The sequence below is a fragment of the Nannospalax galili genome, unplaced genomic scaffold (assembly GCF_000622305.1).
Source record: "Nannospalax galili isolate Female #2095 unplaced genomic scaffold, S.galili_v1.0 scaffold270, whole genome shotgun sequence".
Classification (NCBI taxonomy): domain Eukaryota; kingdom Metazoa; phylum Chordata; class Mammalia; order Rodentia; family Spalacidae; genus Nannospalax; species Nannospalax galili.
The window spans coordinates 2474430-2482717 of NW_008330152.1; the positions used below are offsets into that span (position 1 = coordinate 2474430).

Consider the following 8288-nt stretch of genomic DNA (forward strand, 5'->3'; position numbering starts at 1 on the left):
TATCTGAAAAAAAAATCCTGAATCCATCACTCTTAGAGTCCAGCCTTGGAGGACAAAGGAAAATGAGGAGGAACCCAAGAGAGGGATGCTTTTGGAAGCCCTTGTCAAGAAATACCTACCAATCGACTCTCATATGAACGTTTGAAAATTGCCTGTTCTGACTTTTTTCTAGTTCCCTGTCTAGAACTTGTAATGCTAATTATTCTTCCCTTTACTTCACCTTCACATCTCCTGTTCACAATTCAAAGACTTTCTTTTCCTCCTTGAGATAAGAGTTACAGGGGTCTTTTGGGAGTCTTTTAGAGAGACCCACTTAAGGGCTACTCCAGTTGCCTCACCTTGCATCCATGTTCAGCATGGAAGACAGAGTGGTCTGTGTCCTGATTCCCTATTGGCAATTTGGGTAACCTTTTCAAACGATGTTGTGATAAGAATGGGAGGTAGGAATTCGCTAGGCAGTAAGGGTAAAAAGACCCCAAAGTAGTTAGTTTCTTGGCTAATACTCACGATGTCCTTGGGCCTCTTAGCAACCTACTCCGTTCCAAAGGCCAAAAATATCGAAAACATTTGGGAGCTTTTATCTAATCCTTCAAAGATTTTAGGGTTACCTCTTCAGAGCTGGGAATGTTAGAGTAGGCCAAAAGCCCTATAAAAAAATAAATAAATCAAAGAAAAAGAAAGAGTATGTGAAGTTATCAGAAAAAAGTGATGGGAAGATATGGGAGGAGTTGGAGGGGAGGGAGTGGGCATGGATTTGATCAAAACACCTTATATGAATGTATGAATTTCTCAATAAATTATTTATTTTTTAAAAACACTTCCAGCAGTTTTCTGTATCCTTTCTTTGTTCTGTAGATTTAGTGTTTTTACTATGATATGCCATGGGGAGTTTCTGTCCTGGTCCTGTCTAATTGGTGTTCTATGTGCTTCTTGTATCTGTATAAGTATGTCTTTCCTTCATTTTGGGAAGTTTTCTTCTATAATCCTGTTGAAGATCTAGTCAATGCCATTGACCTGAGTTTCTCCTTCCTATATGCCTGTGATGCGTAGATTTGGTCTTTTCATGGTGTTCCATATTTCCTACATATTCCATTCCTGTGTATTTAAATTTTTTATAGTCTTTGCTTAAGGAGTCCAGTTCTTCAACTTTGTTGTCTAGTCTTGATATTCTGTTTTCCATTTCATTCAATCTGCTTGTGAGGCTTTCTCCTGTTGTTTCAAATTGGTTTACTGAGGTTTTGAATTTCATCTTCATTTCAGCCTGGATTTTCTTCAGTATTTCTTGTCTCCTTTGTGAATTCACTTTCCAAGTCCTGAATTGTTTTTATTATTTCTTCCAGTTGCATCTTTGTATTTTTCTTGAGCTTCCATCATAAGCTTATGTCTATCTTCTTTGTGTTGTTTGGGTTGTTTGTGCTTTTTTTAAGTTCTTTGATCATGTTTATGATTGTTCTTTTAAATTCTGTGTCTTGTGGATTTCCTCAGGGCATTTCTCATTGTAGCGAACTTTTGTAGGACTGATGGGTTTTGTTGGGGACATATTCTCTTGGTTTTTCATATTATTTGTGTTTTTGTGTGGCCGTTTGGGCATATGGATATCTTTTGTTGGTTGTGTGACCAATAGAAAATTCTATTCTGCCTTTGTTTAGTTGAAGTATGGTTTTGTTTATATTGTTGATGTAGCTTGGTTGCTTTTTGATCTGGTATGAAAAGTTAGTTGGTGTGTACATGGTAGTAGGCTGGTCTGGGTAGTAGGCAAGTCTGTGGTAGACAGATCAGGAGCAGAGCCAAGGGCAAGACCGGAGTGGAGACAGCCTGTAGAGGGTCTAACAAAGGAAGCTGGAGAATTGAGCTAGTCTGGGTGCACAAGATCAGGATGCAGTGGGTGGGTCTGGACTAAGAGGGTAGTCCAGAGATCTAGGGCAGAAAGAGCAGGAGTGGGTCTAGGCCTAAGACTAGAAGAGGAATCCAGTGCAGGGAGAGAGTGGAGCTGTTCAGGCTGCAAAGGAATCAAGACACAGTGGGCAGGATCTGCCTTATCAGGGTGGTAGGCAGTTCTGAGGCAGGCAGATCAGGAGGCCAGGAGCAAGGTAGGGGTGGGGACATCCTGTGGAGGGTCTGACAAAGTATGCTACAGGGTTAAGCTAGTCTGGGTTAGGAATCTAATCCAGAGATCTGAGGCTTCTGAGCAGGAGTAGGCCTGGGCTCAAGGTTAGAAGGGGGACAGAGTGACGGGCAAGAATGGAGCTGCTCAGGTTGTAGGGGAATCAAGGTGCAGTGGACGAGATCTTGCCTTTGATTTCTTTCTTTTTTTTTTTAATTTTAGAGTTTTATTGTATTGCACTAAAGGAACAGCAGGGTGGTTACACAATTCTCTCATTCAAGTTTTGAAAATCTAACATACTTGCAAATTCTTAAGAATACCTTTACCATCAGATTAGAAGAGTAAGCATAACATAACTATTTTCTTAGTATATAATGTCTTACAAATAAAAACACATTTAAAATAACTTTAAATGCATTCTTTACAGGTAATTCACCATGTATTTTTTTGTATCATGTTCATTTATGCTTAAAAATTAAAGCAAGTATATTACTCTGATGGAAATATGGGAAGTCTCTCATTCAGGCAATATAAGGATAATATTCAAGTCCAGAGGGAAATAATCCCACTCTATTGTGTAAATGTATCCATTATAATCATCTACAGTAATAAATGAGGAAACCTATGAAGTTTCCCACAAGGCTGATACACATTTTCAGTTCACCAGAAACACCTGATAGCTACAGCTAATTTATATTTAGACAGCATTTCAATAAAACCAAAATGGACCCTACAAGTTCCTATAAACCAAGCTTCCAATGGGCTAAGGACAATCAGTAATTAATGTAATCACTCAGAGGATTATGGCTGTTCCTTACGGAGTGCAAGTTCAACCTGTCAACATCAGAGGTAATCATCTTATATTAATTTGCACATAATTCCGTTTAAATTCTTTATCCAAATATAACATATGAAAACAGTCTTTCCACAAGCAAAAATGTAGAAACATTTAAAAAACAAGGAGTCATTTGTTAAAGTAACTGGTCAGATTCCATAGGCTACTCTTGGAAACAGGACCTTGCTGGATAGAATCCTTTTGTTTGGTGGCTTTTTGCATGCACTTAACTGGATCGAGTCTTCTGTTGTTCTAAGAGCTCACCAAAACATAGATCATGCCACATAGGTACTAAAAAAAAAAAAAAACGTTAGAAGGTAAAAAGCTAATTTGCACCTTCTTTCTGACAGTATGCTAGAATATCTGCATTCATGATGGTTGTGGGGTCATAGAGTCCAGGGCTGCTCATCATCGGTCTACTCATATACCTCCAAATATGGTAAGCCAAAAGGGGCATATCGAGACCCAGTGTAAGCCATGCTGCTGCACAAAGAAACATGACTCAGAAGAAAGCATGGATGAGGTACTCGGGAAGCGCAAGAGGATTCAGGGTATTACACTGGTCTATAGGATTCTTGTAATCAGTCTTCAGTTCATCAAATGCTATAATATGCCAGACGGCGGAGAAGATGAGCGTGGCAGTGACCAGCAGAGCCAGCATGTAGCAGAAGGCCACGAACGTGAACGCCATGGCCAGGGAGGAGCTGGCGGACGTGCCAGGGGCCAGCCGAGAAAGGCGGCACACCGGCTTTGATTTCTTAATGACAATTTCTCCTGTAGACTTCAGACAATAAATTTATAATGCTTCCATATATACTTGCAAATTGGATTCCCAACTATTTGGCCAACTGAGCATGTAAACTCAGAGGGAAGAGGGGGAAAATACAAATTCAGAGTCAATAGACTCTAAAGGAGAGAAATGGATACAGATTGGGACAACTCGTCCATGCCATGTATTGTCGCAATCTACTCAGCTGCTGGAGTCTGAGCTAAAAGAAGGAGAGGTCTCATGCACATATTTTCTAATTAAAAAACGTTAAGTATTTGAGAGTCAAGTATTTTCATACATTCAAATCCCGTGATGAGTTTTAATAAAGCATATAAGCAGGGTATGATTGTTCAGCTCAGACATGAACATCGCCAGTGTTTAAATTGCATTCATTTAAAAGCCTCAGCTCCAGTGCACTTATGGAGCCTGTCTGTTCCTGCTGACTCCTGTGACAAGCTCTGAGCTAAGCCTGAGTCAGAGCTTTGACACTGCAGAGTCTCTGCAAGGTAGGGTTTCACTTCTCCTTTCAGCTCTCCTCTGCTGTGCTGATTGGAAAGTAAAGATGTAAGAGGAATGCGAGTGTGAGACTGGAATTCTAATTTCATTCAAAAGGCTCTGGATGAGGAAATGCTTAAAGATTTTTAAAGATCATTTTTAAAGTGTCTTTTTTTGTTCATTTGTTTTTTTGAGACACAGTCTCATTGTGTAGCTCTGGCTAGCCTGGAAGGTGCTATGTACACCTGGACTTTTATGAAAATGGAATAATTCCACTTTTTTTTGTACAGGGTCTCATTGTGTAGACCAGGCTGACCTCAAACTCATAGAGATCTGCCTGCCTCTGCTTTTGCCTCTGCCTCTGCCTCCTCAATGCTGAGATTACAGGTGTGCCACCATGCCTGTCAAAAACGGCATTTTGAATGGAACAGAGCATCCATAGCATTTTATGGTCGTGATTAAAAAAAAAACATTGACCAAGAGCTACTTTAAGAAGAAAAGGTTTATTTGGCTTACAGCTCACAGTCCATTATCAAGAGAAGCTGAGGCAGGAACTCAGGGCAGGAAACTGGAGGCAGGAACTGAAGCGTGGACAATGGAAGAACTTTGCTTACTCTAGCTTGCTCCCCTGGCCTGTGTTCAGCCTGATTTCTTATATAGCCCAAGCCTACCTGCCAGGGGTGACTCAGGAGGCAGAAGTAGGCAGATCTCTGTGAGACTGAGGCAAGCCTGGTCTACAAAGTGAGTTCTAGGCTAGCTGGGGCCACAAGGAGACCTTGTGTCAAAAATAAAATTAAAATTAAAATGAATTAAAAAATATACTCAAAGACACAAAACTATATACTTACAAATGATTAAATTGTATGTTCTATTTTATTGCAATAAAAAGGTGATGATTTAAAAACTGCAAAAATTAAGCTGAGATTGTGGTGGTGTATATCTTTAATCCCAGCATTTGAGAGGCAGAGGCATGGGGATCTCTGTGAGACAGAGGCCAACCTGGCCTACATAGTGAGTTCCAGACCAGCGGGGGCAACAGGGAGACACTGTCTCAAAAAACAGGGAAATGCAAATGAAAACTGTTTTGAGATTCCATCTCACCCTAGTCAGAATGGCTGTCACCAAGAAAACAAGTGACAACAAATGTGGGGGAAAGAAGAACCCTTATTTACTGATGGTGGGAGTGTAAATTAGTGCAGCCACTATGAAAATCAGAATGGAAGGTTCTCAAAAAACTAAAAATAGAACTACCATATGACCCAGCTATACCACTACTAGGCATATACCTCAAAGACCTACCACAGAGACACTTGCACCCATGTTTATTGCTGCTCTATTCGCAATAGCAAGGGAATGGAACCAGACTAGATGGCCATCAGATGATGGATGGGATAATGAAATTGTGGTACATATACACAATGGAATTTGATTCAACTGTAAAGAAAAATGAAAATTTGAAAATTTCAGGAAAATGGATGGATCTAGAAATTACTGTATCAAGCAAAGTGACCCAGAGTCAGAAAGAGAAAAACAAACACAGGAAGTTTGCTTTCATATGTGGATCCTACTTTTCAATGTACGTGTGTGTGTGTGCGCGTGTGTGTGTGTGTGTGTGTGTGTGTGTGTGTGTGTGTAGGGGGTGAATGTAGGTCATGAAACTAGAAAGGGGACCACAGACAGAGAAAAGGGGTGCCGAGGATGGAGTGGTGGGTGATAGAACACATGTGATATAAAAGTAGTTAAGAGGCTACTAGGGGTAGAAGGGTACAAGGAAGGGCCAAGGGGGTATGGGAAGAGTTGGAGGATCAACAAAAACAAATCATGTTTGAAAATGCCCTAAAGAAACCCAGTACTTTATGTGCTAATTTTAAAAACTACAGGTCAGGCATGGTGGTGCACATCTACTTGGGAGACTGAGGCAGGTGGATCTCTGTAAGTTCAAGGTCAGCTTGGTCTACCTAGTGAATTCCAGGGCAGCCAAAGCTACAGGGAGACACTGTCTCAAAAATAATTTTTTTAAGTAGTGAATTGAAACTCATAAAATATACTTCCATTTAAAAATTCATAGCTAGGGGGACTGGAGAGATGGCTCAGTAGTTAAGAACACTGGCTGTTCTTGCAGAAGACTTGGGTTCGAATCCCAGCACCCACATGGCAGCTAACGAATGTCCATAACTCCAGTTCCAGGGGATCTGACAGCCTCTTCTGTCCTCCACAGGCATTGCATGACACAGGTGCACTTACCTACATGCAGGCAATACATGCATACACATAAATAAATAATAAATAAACTTTTTTAAAAAATTCATAGCTAGATTTAAATATTGGACACCATGGAAAGTATGGAGAAAGCAATTCATCACTTGAAAAACTGATTGAAAAAAAAAGAATCAAACGTATGCCCTGCTTTTCCCATAGAAACTGGGCCGCTAGTAGATTGGGGAGGCACTTCTTTGTAAAATTATTCTAAATAGTTAATGAAAATGAAATGATAGAATTAGATCTAAACAATGTGAACGCACAGCTGCTAATATCACAAAATGGTCTCCTGGCACTAGAACTCAGTACCACGCAGCCTCGCAACAAAATACTGGGTCTAGGGGTCCAAAAGAGTGTGAGGGAATAAGAAAGGGCAATGGAGGGAATGATCAAAATATATTATATACATGGGTGAAATTGGCAAAGAATAAGTTTAAAACTATATAGGGGGCTGGAGAGATGGTTCAGTGGTTCAAGAACCCTTGTTGCCATTCTCGAGTTTAGAGTTTAGACAGCAACCATACCAGGAGGCTGACAACCTCCTGTAATTCCAGCTCAAGGGACCCAATGCTCCTTTCTTGCCTCCACAGGCACATGCCTATACACACCCAGACATACACACATATGCATGTAAATAAAAATAATAAAATAACATCTTTAAAATTTTTTTTCAAAGAAAACTGAGTCGAATCAAATCTCTGGGCCCAACTGAGGATAGGCAAGAAAATCAGGGTCCAGAATATAATAGACATGCACCGAGCATGTTATCAGCAAGATTCAAATGCTCAGAAACTCTGGAAGTCCAATCATCTATGTTCATCAGCAAGGAAATTATAAGGAAAAGCAAGGAGTGAGGAAGGAAACTAGGTTTAAAGAAATGTAAAGGGATGGCTAAGGGCCCATGCTTGGATGATAAAGCCATGAAGCATAAAGAAAGGCTTACTCTAAAGTCAGAAGAATGGACATGGAGGGCTGGATGGCTCAGTGGTTAAGAGCACTGACTGCCTTTTCAGAAGACCTAGGTTCAATTCCCAAAAGCCACATGAAGTTACCATCTATAACTCCAGTTCCAGGGGATCTGACAGCCTCTTCTGGCCTCTGCAGGCATTGCATGACATGGTTGCACTTACATACATTTAGGCAATATACTCTTGCACACAAATAAAAATAATAATTTTTTTCAAAAAAACAGTGGATATGGAGAGTTTTGGGGGGAAGCTGGCAAAGTGCTACCTCTGAACCTGCTCGGTAGCTGTGAAGCCACAACTTTATGGTAACCCATGACTCTATATGTTTGTTTTGTGTACTTTTCTGTGCTTTATTTTATACTAAGAACGCAGTTCAGTGGTGTACCCTCCAGGAACTATGGTAGTCAGACAGGCTGGCCAACAGAACCTGACCTGCTGGTCAGAGAGAGGAGGCTGAGACCACTAATGAGCCTGCAGAAGCCACCTGAGGGTGAAGAATTCCCCCTAGCTATTCGTGAAAAGGAGACAGGGGAACTGTATCAGGGATTTGGGGCAAGGCAGAGTTAAACTCCTGGCAGGAATGGGATGGGGGAATTGATGGAGAAGGGATTAGAAGATGCTTTGAGTGAATAATACTTTAGTTCCTGGACCAATTTAGTTCTCTGGGCTTCAAGTTCAAACCAGCCAATTACCAAATAAAACTTGAAATTACACCTTCAGCACTGTGCTGTTCAAGGGTGATGAGGAAGTGCTGTGACCCCATTTCAGCACACAGAAATGCTGCTGCACCCTCCTCAGCAATGCACAGTGCACCCAGAGCTGTGTTCCAGGCTGCAGCCAGCGCTTTCCACCAAGAAA

General features: G+C 40.9%; 1 pseudogene; it reads right to left on the bottom strand.

Moving 5' to 3' along the window:
* Positions 1-3191: 3191 nt before the first annotated feature.
* On the bottom strand, positions 3192-3630 carry LOC103742014 (annotated as a pseudogene).
* Between the last annotated feature and the right edge of the window lie 4658 nt (positions 3631-8288).